General features: G+C 37.7%; 1 protein-coding gene across 1 annotated transcript in view; it reads right to left on the bottom strand.

Annotated features, from left to right (window-relative positions):
- CDH12 (cadherin 12) overlaps window positions 1–18,536 on the bottom strand; it is a 678,773-nt gene extending 660,237 nt beyond the window's left edge. Inside the window, exon 1 of the mRNA XM_082837421.1 lies at window positions 18,479–18,536. The gene's annotated coding sequence lies outside the window, so the exon portion shown is untranslated. The remainder of the gene's footprint in view (window positions 1–18,478) is intronic.
- Window positions 18,537–20,532: the final 1,996 nt, after the last annotated feature.

Genomic DNA, 20,532 nt, shown 5'->3' with positions numbered 1-20,532 from the left:
ATCAAACCAAGAAATTCCTGCCTAACAAGACATCTCATACTAGAATATAGGTCAGAGAATAGGAGAACCAAGAAAGAAGTGCTAATAAATATCTACTGCTCATTCCACAAAGACAGAAAATCCATAGAGGAAAAGAAGAGAAAAGAAGTCCTCTTCAGATTTCTCAACTCTGGAGTCTCCTTAATCAGCAATGTTTTAAAAATGTGGAGATGAGCCTGGCTTGCCAGCTTTTTTCTATTTAATATAAATATTTTAATAAATCTCACATGGCTAGCTGCTATTAACATTATTTCCTCTAGAAGTAAAGAGATTTCTATAGTAAACACATAGAAAGGACATAATACCTCTGATTATACCTGTGTAGAAGCAGAAAACTCTTTAAGGATTGGCATTGTGGACTGAGGAGGTTGAAGCACGGCTCTCTTCAATCCTCCTTCCCTTCCCTTGCACATAAAACTACCTGAATTCCATTGAAATAGACAAACCACTGTCGTGACTTACAGATAGTGTATTACTTTGCTAGGGCTGCTATAACAAAGTACCACGGACTTGGTGGCTTAGACAACAGAAAGTAATTGTTTCATTGTTCTGAAGGCTAGAAGTCCCAGATTGTTAGCATGATTGGTTCCTTCTGAGGACCATGAGAGAAGGATCTGTTCCAGGTCTCTCTCTTTGGCTTGTGGATGGCTGTCTCATCCCTGTGTCTTCATATCATCTTCTCTCTTTTCATGTCTGTGTCCAAAGGTCCTCTTCTCATAAGGACACAAGTCATATTGAATTAGGGCCCATTCTAAGGACCTCATTAATTTAATACCTATTTAAGGATCTTATCTCCTGTCATACTCTAAAGTAATAAGAGTTAGGACTTCAGAATATGAGTTTTGGAGGAGGACAAAATTCAGCCCATAACAGATGGCATTCCTGGTTATTGGAAGCTGTGACCAAGAAACTGTCTTGCAGAAGCAGAGATAGCAGGTCCACGGCAGATATTGTCCTCTTACCTTCAGAGTTCAGTGTGTGGGGTATTCAAAAGAGAAGGAGCCAGGCAAGTACTCTATTACAGAGACATCCAGTGAACAGAACAATAGGACACCGAATTTACCTTCCCAGACTTCTTTGTAGAAAAACATCGCACTCGAAAAGGCATGCAGATCACCTATTATAGATAATTTTCCATTTCCTAAAACGTTCACTTTTTCATTCTTCTACCATTATGCAGGTTTTGTTTTGTTTTGTTTTGTTCCTTGGAGAAATAAATCTTTAATGAATGTCCTTTAAATTTCTACTATAACATTCTCACTGATGATCTCTGGACACCTGAAGACAAATGCTTTTTAATCTATCTAACTAAAGCAAAATGTTGCTTCTAATGGTGCCTCTTGCTATATTAATACCTTACTTAGGAAATTTTACCCTTTTCTAAAATTTAAGGTTCCCAAAATACAGATGAAGCAATGGCCACGTAAGGCATCAAGCTGAGAAAATGTACTTCTGATGTTTGAGGTTTTTGTGCTTATTCAGTTTAATCATTTTAATGCCCCATTAATTTTTATATTAATCATAAAAATTCTGGATTTTTCTAATGTTGAAACCATTATATAATTCCTATCACATTCTTTATTTGCATACATTAAAACAGAGTTAGATAATATCCAGGATTCACCACAGACACTCATTAACCATTTCCCAACTTAGATTCCACTTCTGGGGTTAAATCGTGAATATGAGAACAGAGAAAGATAACCAAGCGCAAAGACTGTTTTATATTGCTTTGAATATTTTAGATAGTGCAAACAGATTATGAAGTTCTGTTTCAAAATTACCTGTCAAAAACACTGCTCATTCTTCAAGATCTGTCTCAATGATTAGCTCTTCATCACTCCCATAACCCCTGCACTGCTCTCCTCAGAAGTTACCAATAATTTTGTGTTTTGCCATCATTCCATTCTTTTGCTTCATGCACTCTTATGACCAGGGAACACGGAAGATCCAAACTCCACACCACAGCCAACAAGACCTGCAATATTTGGTTCCTGACAACCTCTTGGGCTTCATCCTCTCACTCACTCACATTGTTTACTCAATCCAGCCACCCTGGAATTCTATTTTTTTTTTTTTTTTTTTTTTTTTTTTATGGTACGCGGGCCTCTCACTGTTGTGGCCTCTCCCGTTGCGGAGCACAGGCTCCGGACGCGCAGGCTCAGCGGCCATGGCTCACGGGCCCAGCCGCTCCGCGGCATGTGGGATCTTCCCGGACCGGGGCACGAACCCGTGTCCCCTGCATCGGCAGGCGGACTCTCAACCACTGCAACACCAGGGAAGCCCTGGAATTCTCTTTTGTCCCTCACATATGACAAGCTCGTTCGTCCTAGGACCTTTACATTAGCTCTTGCTTCTGCTTAGTAAACTCGCCCTACAAGTGATCACATCACAATTCCTCTTGGCCATTCATATCTGGGCTTAAATTATTTCACTTCAGAGAGAGTTTCTCTGACCACCAATCAGAAGTGAATTCCTAGTGTTTTCCTAATACATCAACTTGCTAGTTTGACTTGATTGTACTTTATTAAACTCTAATCATTTCTTATAAATCAATAATTCATTTGTTGATTTTCTGTCCCTCTCAATCACACTGTAAACTCCATAAAAGCAGAAGAATATCAGGTTTGTTCAACATTATCCCAGGGCAATCAAATCGGTGCTTGGAATACATCGGGGGAAAATTGTGGAATAAATGAATGAATCATTGGATGAATGCACATAATAAAGTTCATTCATGCATACATGAATATATGCTAGACACTACACTTGGCACTGAGAATCAGTTTAAGGTTTAAGGAGCACACATTATTTCAAAGTTGCCATTACCATTGAAACTAGAATACAATTTTCAAGTTAGGTAGAGAAGATTCAGTTTATCTATTCATTTAAGTTATTTTTGTAAGTTTAATTTGGACCTCCAAATATGTATGTGTTTCTTCCAATACCTTCTCTTGTAAGGAGGTATCTATTTCCACATCTCAAGTTCAGCTAGCCCTGTGATTTAAAAGACGAAATGTAAATATCTGATACTTTCAGCAAGATCGGAATCAAGTTGTAATCTCTGCTTTCTCTAGGCTAAGAACTTAACTTTTTAAGTGTCCATGTCTTCATCTAAAATGTAGTCTAGGGCTTCCCTGGTGGCACAGTGGTTGAGAGTCCGCCTGCCGATGCAGGGGACACGGGTTCGTGCCGCGGTCCTGGAAGATCCCACATGTCGCGGAGCGGCTGGGCCCGAGAGCCATGGCCGCTGAGCCTGCGCGTCCGGAGCCTGTGCTCCGCAACGGGAGAGGTCACAACAGTGAGAGGCCCGCGTACCGCAAAAACAAAAACAAAATAAATAAAATAAAAAAATAAAATGTAGTCTATACAGCAGTCATTAACCACGTGCATGAGGTATTGAGCACCCGAAATGTGGCCAGTGCAACTGAGGAGCTAAATTTTTCATTTCATTTGATGCTAGTTAATTTAAACTTAAAACTTGGAGCAATGTAAAAGATTCCCCATAAGAAAAATTTGAAAAGTACTTCGCTGATAATGATAAATTTACTTCCTATTAAAAATTATACCATTCCCTTAGGTTCCTGTTAGGTAATGTGCAAACATATCACCAGATGTGGTAAGAGGCCTAAAATCAAATCCTGATATTATGTGTGCATTGGCATCAGGGGAAAGCCTGGAGGGCCTCCAATGTCCTAATGGCAATTGCTCCTCCCCACTGTGTTCCTAGGGATAAGATCCCTGCTCAAACAACCCTTCTAGTCGTGGGCACCAGGCACAGTATCTGATTTTCCCTGAGGGGCAAATGTCAGTGTCCTGACAGCCCACAAGATTGTTCACACAAGCCAATCACATCCTCCTGCAGGAACCAGAGGCCATCTCATCCCCTTGTTATTCTGAAGCCTGCCTACCACAGCCCTTAGCCGTTCATTCTTCCCAAGTGCTGCCCCCATGTGGCCCTGTGCAACGCAGCGTCCTCCTGTCCCAGGCTGCCAGTATATGGGACTAAAAACCTACTGTCAATCTCACCTGTCCAGTGTCAGGTGTTCTGCTTTCAGCCATCACCATAACTCCAGAGCAGAGATTCCTCCACCAACAAGGTGAAAAGGAAATCAAAACACAATTAACATTTGATCATTGTGAATATTCTTTTTTATGGGGAATAGTTTATATGTGTTCAAAGTATAAATTTAAAACTTATAAATAGCATATGGTCTATTATCCTAATCCAGCCTATTAACACTGTCAATAACAAGTATTTCTTTTAATTTTCATAATCAGTGCCATTCATGTGCATATAATTTGAATAATAAGAATGCCACTATTCACTCATTTTTTTTCTCTACAAAGACAGCAGTTATGAATGGTTCAACTTAATATTTGCAAAATATTTTTTCATGCTAGATAACAGTGTGTAAAGATGCTGCATTACTTTACTGAGCAGCTGGTATCCAGATTCCTCCTAGTGTTGCTTTAAGTCTGGCAGGTCCTGGAAGGTAAAACTCCACTTTCCAGATTCTTTCGAAGCTAGAACTTTAAGTGGTTTATTTACTGCCAATGAGATGTTCTCTAAGATATCTGAATTCATCTGGGAACAAAGTTCTGCAGAAAGAGCAAGGACAGTGATGTTAGGATCACCCAGTTACTGGTCTAGATCTGGCAGCAGGGCACGGGTCTCAGCCAGCTCTTCCATCACAGCTTCCGGATACTTGCTTGTACTGAAGGTCATGTGTTCCTGCAGCTAACCATGCTGTGCTGGATTCTTTCTTTCTTTCTTTTTGGCTGCGTTGGGTCTTCGCTGCTGGGCGCGGGCTTTCTCTAGTTGCGGCAAGCGGGGGCTACTCTTCATTGCGGTGCGCGGGCTTCTCATTGCGGTGGCTTCTCTTGTTGCGGAGCACGGGCTCTAGGTGTGAGGGCTCAGTAGTTGTGGTGCATGGGCTCAGTAGTTGTGGCTCGCGGGCTCTAGAGTGCAGGCTCAGCAGTTGTGGCGCACGGGCTTAGTTGCTCCGTGGCATGTGGGGTCTTCCTGGACCAGGGCTCGAACCCGTGTCCCCTGCATTGGCAGGCGGGTTCTTAACCACTGCGCCACCAGGGAAGTCCCTGTGCTGGATTCTTGATCCACGAATCCTGACTAAGATGGTTTGGTCCTGGAGCCAGCCCTTTTCCTCCAGTCTCGTTATTGTACCCAATGGAGAAAAGCCTTGGGCAGACCATTCCTTTGATGATGTTCTAAGTCTCATTCCAGGAAGTCCAGATAGCACTTGCACCTCATACCCTAACATAGTTTTAAATGTACTTCTGCATAAAAATTAACTTTCTGCTTAACATAGTGACTTCTGTTACGTTTGACTGAACCCTCGATTTATACTAGTTTACTGGAGTGAATCACCACGATTATGCACCCCTCAGCAACACAGTTTAGGTGTACTGTGATTGGCAATTACTTCTGTCTTCATCATTTCACTGCCTTGCAGTGATGCGATGGCTAATTTTATATGACTGAACTTTTCGAACCCACTTAAAGTACGATGCCACATTTCACATACTTTTGAATCATACCTAAATCTTCTGGGTCCCAGAATCACTGATGATGACCATACCTCTCAACTCAAATTATCAGCGGAACAGTTAATGCAATGTAAGTGCTGCTTATAATTTGGGCTCATTTTATGTAAATCACTAGATGAATCGTTTTTTAAAATCTATTTTTCCCTGAATAAATTGTCCTTTGAGGTGATCTAGAAATTGAGTACAATTCTGTCATGTAATCAAGGATGGAAGGGCATACATTTGTTCCTTTAAAGACAGAAAAGTATATAGATCCGCTGAAGTGGGAGGAAGGGCTGAGTGACCGAAAGAAGGCCAGTGTGATAGGAATACACTGGACTGAGAATGGGCCACTGGGCAGAGTGGAGACAGGACCGGAGATGAGGCTAAGGGACCTTGAAATCTGCAATTTAATATCAGATACCCACATTTATACAGCCAATAAACCAACATGAGGAGATGGTCAAACAAAAGGAACCTGACAGATTTTGGGGATGAGGAAGGTGTGAAGGACAGAGTGACTGATGTCTGTAGTGTGAGCAGTGAGATGGTCCAGGGTGAGGGGGCCGGGGTGTGTGGATGGGCAGGCGAGGAGGGAAGTTCTGGGCGGAGTCTGAGCAGGTGAAAACCCCATAAGTGAGTAGGGCTGTAGCTGAGAAATGGAAGGTTTTGCAGTGCATATGGTTTAGCACAGAGTACAGGGTGAAGAGTGGCTCTAAATAAAGCTACAAAACCAATAAGGCCCGTGAGGAGCCTTGTAAGATATATAAGGTCAGGATAAATTTATCAGTAGAATTGCCTATTGCTGCTCTGGAAACACAAGGAGTGCTCTGTGATATGGTTGGAGTTCCGATTTAAGTCATAAGCGTACTCCAGAGACATTTATGCCAAGTTTCAATATTCCCTAGCTTTAAGAGGACGCAGCTTGCTGTGGAATGAAATGGGATGATAATTAAACTATCAGAAGGCCACAGCACAGCATCCTGCACTATGGAAGGAATACAGGTTGCAAAAAGGAAACCCCCTTTTGCACAACGAATAGAGCAGTTATCCTATATTTCACCTCTTCTGTCAGATCCAATAGATACACAGCACATATGCTTTCTGTCTAGTTTCAAAGGTGTGCTTAGAAGACAGGCATACCTTAGGGGCAAGAGGAAGAATGGATTTCAAACAACATAGAAAGATGGAATAAATATCATGCTTAAAAAATGAATTTCTCCATCTGTCTTGTCATAAGAAGAAAAACTTTAGAGGAGCCTACTTCTCTTCGTGGAAAAATGTCTTTACAATGTTCATTAAGAATCTTTGAACACTGAGCATGTTAATATGCTATTTATATGTGGGAAAATAATTATTAAAAGCTAGAAGAGGAGATTATATTTTTGTAGATATTAATTAAATTAACAGGGCTACAGGGCTCTATGTGTTATGTACAAATAATTTATTATTTCCAAGGACCTTGTGTCTACCCACTGTTTAAATAGCAGACTAAATATGGCAGTGATGTCTTGCTATGATATGATAAGTCTGACAAGTTGAGAGATACATATATACACATAGATACACACACACATATATATATACTCATGTAAATATATAGATATATGTGTGCATCTATATGTCAGAAATAGATGTTTATTTTAAGACATTTTATTAAATGAATGGTGAAGTAATTAGCAGAACAACATAAGAAATACATTTGGAAATATGAGAAAAACAAAGTTTAGAAAAAACAATCACTGAGAATATAATGGAATTTATGAAAAAATATATAAACTGAGCATGACCTTCTTAAATGTTTGCAATGACAGTGAGCTAGCTTGAAATGAAAGGAGACCTCTGATTTCTGGCATCAGAAAAATATAGAAGAGAGTATTCCATTCTCTCTAAATTCCAGAGGAAAACAAAGAAGAACATAACCTATTTATTAAAAATCACTTCAATTGATTTTTTTAAACATCTTTATTGGAGTATAATTGCTTTACAGTGTTGTGTTAGTTTCTGCTGTATAACAAAGTGAATCAGCTCTATGCATACGTATATCGTATATCCCCATATCCCCTCCCTCTTGCATCTCCCTCCCACCTTCCCTATCCCACCCCTCAAGGTGGTCACAAAGCACTGAGCTGATCTCCCTGTGCTATGCAGCTGCTTCCCACTAGCTATCTATTTTACATTTGGTAGTGTATATATGTCAATGCTACTCTCTCACTTCGTCCCAGCTTACCCTTCCCCCTCCCTGTGTCCTCAAGTCCATTCTCTACATGTGTCTTTATTCCTGTCCTGCCCCTAGGTTCATCAGAATCTTTTTTTTTTTTTTAGGTTCCATATATATATGGTAGCATACAGTATTTGTTTTTCTCTTTCTGACTTACTTCACAGACTTCAATTGATTTTTTACAGGGTAGACACTGCTCCAAGTACTTACAAATAGTATACACAGATATTAACTCACATAATCTTTATAACAACCCTATGAAATGCAATACTCTTCTTAGATCTATAATATTCTACATTATAGAAAAAAGAAATGAGGCATGGAGAGGTAAAATAACTTTTCCAAGTTTATACTACTAATATATAGCTATGCTGGATTCAAATATAGAGAATCCAGCAGGAAGCCTATGCTGGTACTATCTACAATTTTGTGCCAAATCTAAGACATCAGACTACTGGAACCTAAACTACCCAGGCAAACTAAAATGCCCAATGGGGTAGAAACTACTTTGTTACTCAGAGTGTAATGCAAATGCTTCATTCATCATATAAGTTTGATGAAATAAAAAAGTGTTTTTTTGACTCTGAATTGCATGCTCTGGGAAAAGTGCTGAAACCTAACGTAGATTTATTTTGACCTGCGCCACATAGAATCTTTCCTTGGTAATTTGAAATGTATATGACAGTTTGTTTTAACCATGAACCACAAGTATGTCTCTGTGTGTTTTAAAATAGAATAAGAATCCCAAATGGGTTAAAGACAAACTTATATTGTACCTAAATAATCTGCATCTCCCCCCAAATTTTAGCTGCATGACTGGCTGTAAGAAGTAAGATCAGTGAGAAAGCTCTTCCTGCTAAGGGTGCTTGTACAAGGAAGTGAGGGGGGAGGACTACAGCATGGAAGCTGTAACAAGTAAGGTTGTAGGATCAGGAGAAGATGCAGAAATCCCGAGAGTGGAACTGGAATATGACAAAAGGTCATAAAGAAACTCACAATTGTAATAAGAGTCAATGAAACTCAGCGTTGCCAAAGACTCCGCACATAAAGATGCAAGGAATATTATCAAGAAATGATGATGCAGGGTTTCTGACCACTGGATGTGGAACGTGCATCACTGCCAGGCTTCTAGAACTGCTTAGTGTTTGTATGCCAACTTAACTTCCTCAGGGTACTCAGTCTCTATAGGAGCCAGAGCATGACAACAGTGGAAATTAGTGAAGCATTTCAGATGTTTAGCCATTCTAAATACTATAGATAAATACTGAGATTTTTATAGAGTTAGAAGGAGTGATTCTGTTTTGACTGTAAACCAACCAGGTAATTAATTCCTTCAGATTTATTATACATACAAATTGTAATCTTTCCTATGATATTATTGTACTGTGATTTTTCGAGAACTATATTTTTGTGATATCCAAAGATCAGGTATTAAATCTACTTTGAGGCATCTCATAGGGTAGTTCCATTAATAGGATATATAGTAAATAAGTCTGAAGAAAATTTATACCTTTATCTACCTACCTATACTGTTAAAAGTAGATGTTTTAAACATCTACCTATATTTTCACCATGGGCATTTATAAAACAAACATTCAAATATTGCATATTATTTAAGATTAGTTTCAGCCAGTGCCCCCAAATGATAAGAAGTTACTTGTCCTAAGTGTTCTTTTCACAGTGGTATGAATTGCAGTCATAGATTGTATTGCAATAAGATACAGATACACAATCAAAATGTTACGCCTTTGTTTTCAGACCTGATATGACTTTTCTCGTGAGCAACACCATCTCCAGTTTAAAATTTTGTTACGTCTAAAAATTTAAGTAGTTTGTGAAGATGTATATCACGATATTTGGGATATTGTTCAGTCTTTCACATCCCTCCCTGGGCTTGTATTTAAGATAGAAGGGGCTTATGTGACCTTGTAGAGTTGGGAGGAAAGGGGCTTTCTAGAACACTGGTGATGCTGCCTTGTGGGGTGACTGCCATCTGCTCAGGTATATTGAGTCGAGTTGCTTTCTTGAGCTTACTTGTTACATGTTGTTAACACTTTCAGCTAAATAAACATGTTACCTATTCTTCTCAGCTCAGCCAGGCCCTTTCTCTGTCAACCATGCTGCTCCAGCCTCTTCATTCTCCTGAGGCTGCCGGCGTTGGAGTGGCCACCTGGTACAGGTGTTTTCTCAAGTACCCAAAAGCACTGAGAAAAGATTCCTTAGCCTTCCCTGTGTTTAGCTCCATCCTTCAATGAATCACCTTGCATGCCCTGAGATGAACTGATCCTTTCTCTCATTACCATCTTAACATGCTTCCCCATAAAACCAGCCAGCAATACTGCCCTTATGTCATATTTTTCTCAATTGACCATGGGGCATTAAGCCTCGTGACTTAGCTGCTGTGGAAAGCACCATTTGTGCTGCCATCTTCGCACATCAAGCTTTCATCATCACAGAAATATAAGAGCAATTTCATGATTTCATTCACCACACCTATCCCTTAATACTAAATGGGAGCTAAAGGTATTTAGGAAAATATTTTTCTTAACCACTCCTTTCAAGTTACTGCCTTGATGTTGAAAAGTAACTCTGTCTTTATTTTGTTTCCATTGTTGTCTCACAAAAATTTTGCTCACCAATCCATCAACATTGCTCTTGTCCACGGAAACAACAAAATTTAGGTCGTGAATTCCAATGGTCTGTTCTCAGTCCTGATTTATTTTTTATTTTATTTTTTTTCGGATTCATCGGCAACACTTGACCCAGTTGAAACACTTCCTTCATGTGATGTCAGGGCACCTTTCTTCTTGTTCCACTCCTGCACTGACCCCTTTTGTTTTTTTTCAGTTCTTCTTCATCTCCCGGACTTCTTTTCACTATAGCTCCCCTGAACTTGGTTCTTGTATCTTTACTCTCCTCTAAACTTGCTCCATTAGAGACCTAATCCTTTATCAAGTTGTTTAAACCCATTTTACTGTGAGGATATAGTAGTGGCTAAGAGCATGGTATCTAGGGCTGGACTGCCTGTGTTAAAATCCCAGTTGTGCCACTTACCAACTAGGCAATCTTGGAAAACATTACTTTACCCTCTTAGTCTTATTTTCCTCCTCTATAAAATGAGGATAGTATTATTAGTACCTGTCTCATAAATTTGTTATGAGGATTAAATTAAATGAGCCGTTACATACAAAAAGCTTAGCAAAGCACCTGATATATAGGGGATTTTACATTTTTGCTTAACAATGCACACAGGTCAAATGTCATAGGATTTATACACCAGAGGAACTCATTCCTGAATTTCATATAAATATATCCCACTGCCTAGTCAACATTTCTTTAAGATGTTTAAAGGCAGCTCAGACTTTGCAGACTTAGTTAATGGCAAAACCAGCCTCCGACTTCGCAGGCCACACATCATGGAGTTACCCTGGACCTCTCCCATCTTTTCACACCACACATATAATTCGCCACCAAATCATCTAGTCTCAATCTTCCTACTTCTCACTCTTTAGTCTGCTGTCTCCCAGTTCCCAGCTATAATCATTGCACACCTGTGTTATTATCATTGCCTTAAGAAGGATTCCCTAATGCCAGGACTGTGCCCCTATAGTGCATCATCAACACTGCGGCCAGAAAAGTCCCCTTCAAAGATAAGATGCCTCGGGCTTCCCTGGTGGCACAGTGGTTGAGAGTCTGCCTGCCGATGCAGGGGACGCGGGTTCGTGCCCCGGTCCGGGAGGATCCCACGTGCCGCGGAGCTGCTGGGCCCGTGAGCCATGGCCGCTGAGGCTGCGCGTCCGGAGCCTGCGCTCCGCAAGGGGAGAGGCCACAACAGTGAGAGGCCCGCGTACCGCAAAAAAAAAAAAGATAAGATGCATCATGGTACTGCTCTACCCAGGTCCATCCAATGCCTTCTGGTCTCACTCAGAGGAAAAAGCAAAGTCCTTACCCTGCCCATGAGGTCCACTGTCTATCAGAGCTCATTTCCTGCACTCCTTTCCCACTCTCTCTCTCTCAGCTTCTGTCGCACTGATCTTGCTGGGTTTTGATGATGTACGTCAAATAGTTCCCACCTTTTCACCCTGAAATGTGTAGTTGACTTCACAATGCTGTTCTTGAGATATTTGCATGGTTGCTCCCACATTTTTCTCACGTCTTTCCAAATGTCATTTTATTGGGAAGACCTTCACTTAACCATGTTTTTAAATTCTGCAAAATACTATTTCTCCTTTGCCCTCCAACACAGAAACTTCCTATCACTCTTCTCAGCTTATTTTTGGTATAGCATTTCTCATTTTCTATAAATTGATTTAGCTATAATTTAAATATGATTTATATGTTATATAATTTCTTTACTTTTATTCTTTTCACAAAAATGTAAGCACCAACATGGTTAGTAATTTTCAATGATATGTTTCACAAATTTATACACTACCCAAAGAGAGTCCTTGGCACAAAGTAATGTACAGATTGTTTTCAATAATACTTTTGAGTAAATTAATCCATGAATCTATAGTATAATTTACCTTCCCTCCCTATCAAGCACTGGATGCTTTATTTAAACTAGGGAGAAAATAATTAAGGAAAAAAATAAAGAGGATAAGTGAATTAATTTTTGTCTGCATGTCACCCACTCTACAGAGGTATCTGAAATATAAAAAAGAATTTTAAAATGATATTAAAATACATTTAAAATATAATATCATTTCTCTCTATTCTCCCTATTTAATAATAATTTTTAAAATAATTTTGATATGTAGACATAGGTGCAAATATTTGCTCTTTTTAAATAGTAGATTATTGTTTTTTAGCAGACTCTGGGACCCATAAGTTTGTGATTAAATAGCAGGTGTAGGGGCTTCCCTGGTGGCACAGTGGCTGAGAGTCCACCTGCCGATGCAGGGGACACGGGTTCGTGCCCCGGTCTGGGAAGATCCCACATGCCGCGGAGCGGCTGGGCCCATGAGCCATGGCTGCTGAGCCTGCGCGTCCGGAGCCTGTGCTCCGCGAAGGGAGAGGTCACAACAGTGAGAGGCCCGCGTACCGCCAAAAAAAAAAAAAAAAAAAAAAACACAAACAAAAATAGCAGGTGTAGTTATGAAGTCAAAAGTGATTTAGCCCATTTTTAGTGCAAAAATATACAGCAGTTTCTCCCATTTACTTAATACTGGTTTTAGTTTATGTGGCAACGAAGCCTCACTGAGTCTCAAAGTTCTATGCCCTCCTTGCCTCGAATTGGTCCTGGGAAATTCAGTACAATGTTGTCAGAAAACATATAAAGGAACAACTAAACGCAATGATATACAATACAACAAGCTGTTTTACTCTAAAATCATTACACAAGCTTATATCAAAGCATATGGTACTTAATCACCATTCCAGAGGAAGGAAAAGTGGTAGCTAAAAAGATGTTTGAGGGCTTCCCTGGTGGCGCAGTGGTTGAGAATCAGCCTGCCAATGCAGCGGACACGGGTTTGAGCCCTGGTCCGTGAAGATCTCACATGCCAGGGAGCAACTAAGCCTGTGTGCCACAACTACTGAGCCTGCGCTCTAGAGCCCGTGAGCCACAACTACTGAAGCCTGCTCACCTAGAGCCCCTGCTCTGCAACAAAAGAAGCCACTGCAATGAGAAGCCCGTGCACCGCAATGAAGAGTAATAGCCCCTGCTCGCTGCAACTAGAGAAAGCCCACGTGCAGCAACGAAGACCCAACGCAGCCCAAAATAAATAAATAAATACATTTATATATATATAAAAAAAAGATATTTGGACTAAATTAGAGTAGTATAGGATTACCTGCCAAATGGAAAGAAAGGTTATTTGTCCGAAGCTTGAAATATAGAAGAGGGTTCACCTCGTGCAGAGGTAGCCCAAATTAAAAGATGTGCTATTCTGCTCTGCTTTTCAAAGACAAGTTGTGGTGTTCCAAAATGTCAGATAAAATAATGTTCAAATATGAACTCAAAATACATTTCAATGCTAAATATAAATATATATTTTAATTATCAGCCACTCTGGGTTTATAACACTATAGCTCCCCTTAACTCAAATAGATAATTAGGTATTGGCTACATTAAAAGAATCATTGCCAAGGGATATTTGATATTAAACCAGGGAATCAGAAACTGGAATCTACTTGTGTCTCCTTAATAGGCTCAATAATTATCCTTGAAAAGTGATTTTACTATTCTCTGCTCTGTCCTCGTGTTTTTATAAAATTGCCAAGTTCAGTTGTATTATGAACGTGATTTAAAAGAATACTGAGAAAATTAACCAATTAGTACTTTTCAAGAGCTTTAAAATTCGATTAAAGTTTCTATCTTCAACAAAAAATGAAACCTCTTACTGTGCATGATTCACTCATTTGCATCCAAAGACCTTTGATTAGAATAATTTTTCAAATATAATCAATTAGTAACAGGTCATTTGTTTACTAAATGTTATAGAAGAGACCCAGCTGTCTTTATCTGCTTCATTTGACTCTTCTGAATTTACAATTTCCTCATAACATTTCACTATTTAAACACGTTTAACTAAACATGAAGATCTTTTGGGATTGGATATTTTAAGGTTATCTTCCATATACTGTCAAAGAAGAAACATGTTTCAATCTGAGAAAATGATTAGCTTTTCCACGTAAGTTGACTCCACTTTTAATACACCCTCGAAATATATCTCATCACTTACTCAATTTATTAGGATGTAGAAGGGGTCTTTTTTAAATCAACTTTAAAATTATGTTCTGCTGACTTGCAAACGGCAGGTCAATGCTAACTGAGAGAAGCCTTAAAAACTCTTGACACATTTTATCCCTGCACAAGATTGCGTGCTCTCTGTGTTCTAATCCTTGGCTTTCCAATATTGCCTTTACGAGGTTAAGAAGATGAATGTTCATTGCTTTTAATCCTCACCATGATTTATGAGCCTCTCAGTATCCTTTCCCCAGAGCAGCTACAACTGTGTGGTTGTTCTGCCTGCTGCTTAAATTACAGACATCTGCAAAGTAAATTATGGACTGTTGTCCCATAGACCATAACAAAGCATTTGCTTCATCTCTCCTGCAGGATTTTTTTTTTTATTATTAGAACAAAGACCATGTGCATTTTTACTTGCTTGTGTACTGAAGAATTTTAAGCTAAACTGAATGATAGCACAATGGCCTGAATTATGACCTGTCACATAACATCAAAGCAGCATGACATATAAACAGGACTACTTTAAAGCTAGAAAAAAAAAGCCCTCCCATTTATTTAACCTTTCTTCTTTATTTAAGGAATACCACCTTTAGGTTCTCAGAAGGAAGGTAACCTTTAAATTAGCTAAAAATATGTGCTATGGAATAAAGATGCAGGTAAGTGACCTGAGTCTCCAAGCAAGCAAGATTTTAAGAGCATCTTGTGGATATTTAAAACTAAATATTGAGCAAATAAAGAGAAAATTACATGAAGGAGAATCCATGGAAGATTGGGGCATTTTTTTTTAGTTTTTTTTTCTTGTACTGATATCACTGGTAGTAAACCCGTTTTAATATCCTGGAAGCATCTCACAATCATGAGTACCTGGAACAATTCTTTCTTCTGAATAAAAAGCCTAGCAGAGTCTAAGTTGAAATAGTCAACTCGCTCTGTATTTTCCTTTCTTTTCTGTGCTTATTATTCTGTGTCGATGATGAGTCATAATTCCCAATGACAAGTCCATTGCACAATCCTAACAGGCATGTTTCAAATGACTAACCTTTGACAATTACCCAAAAATAGAAATATTCCAGCATTTATTTTCTTCAGATGTGCTAATTGCAACCCAAACAATAACCCATCAGGGGAAAACTACACTAACAAAAAAAAATTTTTAATGATTTTTAATAATGCCTTACAAAGTATATTTCTTTCTTAAACAGATGACTCTGCAGTTCATTTTTGAACCCTACTGTCAACTCAGCAGGATCTTGTGAGCACTAAAACCAGATATGGTCTAATCCAGTCCTAGCTGAGCAGATCTATTGCTCCCTCTGTGTCCATCAGATTGTGTTTCACCTCGTCACGGCTGAGAAGCGATATTCTCTCGGTGTCAGGACCTGATATTCATACCTACGGCCTAAAGACTTTATTTTTCAAGATAGATCCTTGATTTGTTTGCCTCGGTGTCAGTCTCTGTGTTAATTCCCAACATTTTCCTTTTGCAACCGTACTTCACCTCTTTGTCCTATTGAAATGTTATAAAATTCACCACATATGAAATAGTATTACATATCTTCATGCCTTTTATAATCTATACCCTCTTATTTACATATTTGTATGTACTTCTTTTTAAAATCAGCTCAAATGGCCTTTTCCTGTGTTTTCCCTTCCCTTTCAACCAAAACATGAAGAATGGAATCCCATCTCAACTTCTCTGCAATCATAGCATTTTTCATATTGAAACAAAAAAGGATTCTATAAATAGTCAAGCGTGCTGTTTGACCATATGAAAAATACATGATTTATTTATTTTCTTTTTTCTTTTGACATAATTTATAAAAATCTAATTACTTATTAGGCAATCATGGACATAAGTAAGAAGTGAGTAGAATAAACAGTAAATTTTGTGAAATGTTAAAGGAGAAATAGACTGCTCTTTCTTTGTTCAGAAAAGAATTTACAGAAGGAGGTGCTGGGATTGTAAACAGGCTCCAGGGCATTAATGTATTCAAAAATAAATTAACAGTAGACAAATATTTTAATACTAAATTTGTTTGCCTTGACACCTATATCGTCAATGTTCTTGGATATCACTGTCAATTTTTTTTTTTTCCTTTTCTGGCCACGCCATGAAGCTTGTGGGATCTTAGTTCTCTAACCAGGGATTGAACCCGGGCCACGGCAGTTAAAGTGCCGAGTTCTAACCACTGAACCACCGGGAAGTCCCTCAGTCTATTCTACTATATCATTCCACTGAGATTACTTTCAGGTCTATTTTCACATGTGAAATTTATGAAAACCCTTATGCTAAAAGGGAAACAATTTCAAGCCATTCTCTTCAAATGTCTTCTGCATCAATTTGAACTCTCTCCTGATTGAAAACAAGTGAACATTCTAATTTCTTTAAATTTACTCATTCTCAAGTTATTATCTCTAAACTATTCTTAAGTAAAATGATTATCAAGCTCATATATTTCTTTTAATCTTCAGTTATAGCACAGGGAGAACCAAAGGACATTTAAAAAGAGTATGTTTCTCTTTCATCTGGATCTTTGGATGTTTTAATGTTTCATTAAGCTTTAAAGTGAAAGATGCAAAGTCTTGCATTAATAATTAGAATGGTATGGTATTAATTTTGTATCACTCATTCTTGTATCACAGATAATATTTAGCTTGGTGAAATCATGGTTTTGTAAGAAGGATCTGTTTCTGGTTAAAGGAATAAAATGTGAAGTGTTAACCTCTCTTACCCTATCAATCCTAGTATAAGTTCTGGAATAAAAAACCCACTCCAAAATTATTTAGAATCAGAGATTTAAAAATTATTCAAATTTTCTATAAAATACAAAGATTTTACAAAGTAAAAGTAAGATATTTTCTATAAGGTAGATCTGAATATTGATGAGAACAAATTAAAGGATAAATGGATGACAACAAAAGGATTAGGAATCAGTAGTGTTTGAAATATAAAATGGTTAATAATTTTATTTCAAAGTTTTAATACTGAAAAAATTTAAAATTTGTCCTCAGGTCTGACAAATTGAAGTTAATTGATGTTGTAAAGGTAGATTAACGCATAACATTTTTGAATGAATGTATCTCATAAAAGAGAAGTTAAAAACAAAAAGAAAAGGTATAATTTTTCTATTTATTAAATATGAGTATGCAGAGAGACTTTGAACAAATATCACAGCAAGATCCATAAAGCCACATTAGCTTAATTACATAGTTGCCTTATCTCTTTAACCTTTTCTTTCTGAGCTATTATATCATGGTTAATCTTAATTGATCACAGATTGAGAACTGAGAAAATGAAACTTGTTTTGACTGTAGCCTAAGAATAGATGCTACATTTACCAAGCAAGGAGTGTCAAGGTGGTGCTTTAATTATTGTTTCTAGAAGGTTAACTGTAGATGTCTAAATCTCAGGGTTTAGATTTCTCATCAGCAAAGGAAAATCAGCCTACAATTGCCTTCTGAAGAAACAATTGAACTAGACTCTGTCATATTAATATTAATAAAGACAAGAGAATTTGTGACATTGTCTCTTTGTTCTTGTGTCAGAGCTTCATCTGAGGTTTGCCTTTGAAATAAGACATACCCAATTTAACAAAAGTAATATCCACGAATTATGAGGGAGTGGGCAAAGTGTCATAAAAAAGAATATAAAAGGAAGAAAATCAATTTATGTTCTTTTGGAAGTACATAGCCCCTAGGTCTTCTCAAAAATCTGCATGTAAATTGAAACAGTGTGAGAAAAATATAATAAAGTAGCTCAAATGTATAGAATCCTTACTAAAAGAAATGGTTACTTAGGTTTCATGGTTCTGTTATTTTATGTCAACCACCTGTAAGTATATAAACAATTGAATATTCTGATTTCTAATGAAACAAGTATTTTAAATAGTAAAGAAGTTTTTAAAAGAATTTGAATTTTTAAGTATTTATTAAGAGGTTAAAAGCATACATCTTGATGACATTTAAATGGCACTTACCTTTAAGAAGGCTGGCATCTTTTAACACTCGAAAGTGCTATTGAGTTCCAAATTGACTATATTTGAGTTCCCAAATAGAGTCGAACAGAGCTGGAAAGACAAACATACACAGAGTTGTCATGTCAAATATGTTTTTCTAACATATATTTTAGAACATTTACTTAAAGCTTCAAAGACAGTTCAGAGTTCTTGTATATCCCCATCTAATTTCTCCAATTAGTGTTTTATATACAATAGTTTATTTGTCACAACTTTTGATACACTGTGATACATGAACTCAAATAAACTAATATAGATACTTTTTTCTGATTTCATAAGTTTTTCTCCTAATGTTCTTTTCTGTTCCAGATGTATTGAATTTAGTCTTTATGTCTCCTCACCCTCTCCTGGACAGTGATAGTTTCTCAGATTTTCCTTGTTTTTGATGACCTCAAGCGTCTTGAAAAGTAGTGATCAGACATTTACATGATATCCTTCAACTGGAATTTTCCTGATGTTTTTCTCACAATTAGATGAAGGGGGATGAATGATCTAATTTTTTTTTTCATTAGACTGGTTTTTGGAGGAAGACTACAGAGGTAAAGTCATTCTCACGACTTCATATCAAGGGCGCATGTCAACCAGCATAACTTATTACTGTTGATACTAATCTTGATCAGCTGACTGAGACGGTGTTTGTCTCAATTCTGTACTGCAAAGTGACTTTTCTTCTCCCTTTCTACACTGTGCCCTGTAGAAGCAAGTCACTAAGTGCAGCCCATGCTCAAGGGTAAGAAGTCTACCTCCTTGTGGGGGAAATAACTACAAAATTTATTTGAAATTTTTTCTGTAGGAAAGATTTGCCTATTCTCCCCATCTTGTTTGTATATTTATTCATTCAGTAATTTATGTATATCAGCGTGAACCCGTGGATATTTTGTATTTTGTGTTATAATTTAATTCCATATTATTTTGTTGCACAATTCGGTCCAGCTTTGGCCTTTGTGAGCTCTTTTCACTTGGCTTTGTATCCTTTAGACATACCACATCACTATGTTTATCAAGCTTACATTTTCAGACTCCTTTCTGAACTTCTGATACTCTAAGATAGTCCATGCTAATATTATATGCCCTAGACTCAGCAATATTTCAAGGATGCTGGTTGCTTTTATTGGAGAATGGTCTTAGGAACCAAGATCTAGGCACTAGGTGTTTTCCTTGCTACTGGAACACCACTGCTTCTAAACCTCCTCCAGGGACTGAGCTAGGAAATATGTTATTTATACTAACTTGTGTATATTCACATATCCATAATTGTTTCTGATGTTTCTAAACAATATTTTATACTGTTATCTCTGACTCTTATCTCATCATATATTTCAAATAAACAGCATCTTGGATTTAGTAGAATATATTATTGGAAACACATCTTACATTTCTGTTTGAAATGTTTCTATTTAAATAATATATTGGGAGTGAATCTAAAAAGATGCCCACCCAAGTGAGAAAATACCTGCCTGGTGTCTGATTCTGAAGAATCTTTAGGAAAGTTCATGGACTTTTATTGTCATTCATTCCTACTGAAGTTCCTCATGCTTGGAAAAGGAAAATAACCTTTAATAATGTGTGCACACAACCACAGCTACCTGATTGTTTTTTGTCAAATATCATAGACAGAAAAAATAAAAAGAGCATGAAGAAATATAGAGTAGTTATTAACTAATATATTTTCTTCTGTTGATATCACTGTGTCTAGGTTTTATATGATTAGATTTTCTTTAAAGGATGAAAAGTCTGAGATATCAAATTTACCTGAGAAATTTTATTTTTAATAAATTTATATAATAATGAAAATTAATATATATATATATATATTAGCCATTGTAACTAAATTCTAATCAGAATGCTTAGAAGCACTTATCATCATTTTTATCACAAAAAAATTGAGTGGAAAGTATGGATAACAATAGACTAGGGCTTCCCTGGTGGCGCAGTGGTTGAGAGTCCGCCTGCCGATGCAGGGGACACGGGTTCATGCCCCGGTCCGGGAAGATCCCACATGCCGCGGAACGGCT

The sequence above is a fragment of the Leucopleurus acutus genome (assembly GCF_964270905.1).
Source record: "Leucopleurus acutus genome assembly, chromosome: 3".
Taxonomy (NCBI): domain Eukaryota; kingdom Metazoa; phylum Chordata; class Mammalia; order Artiodactyla; family Delphinidae; genus Leucopleurus; species Leucopleurus acutus.
The sequence above is the reverse complement of the archived record's forward strand: the minus strand, read 5'-3'. Positions and strand labels throughout refer to the sequence as shown.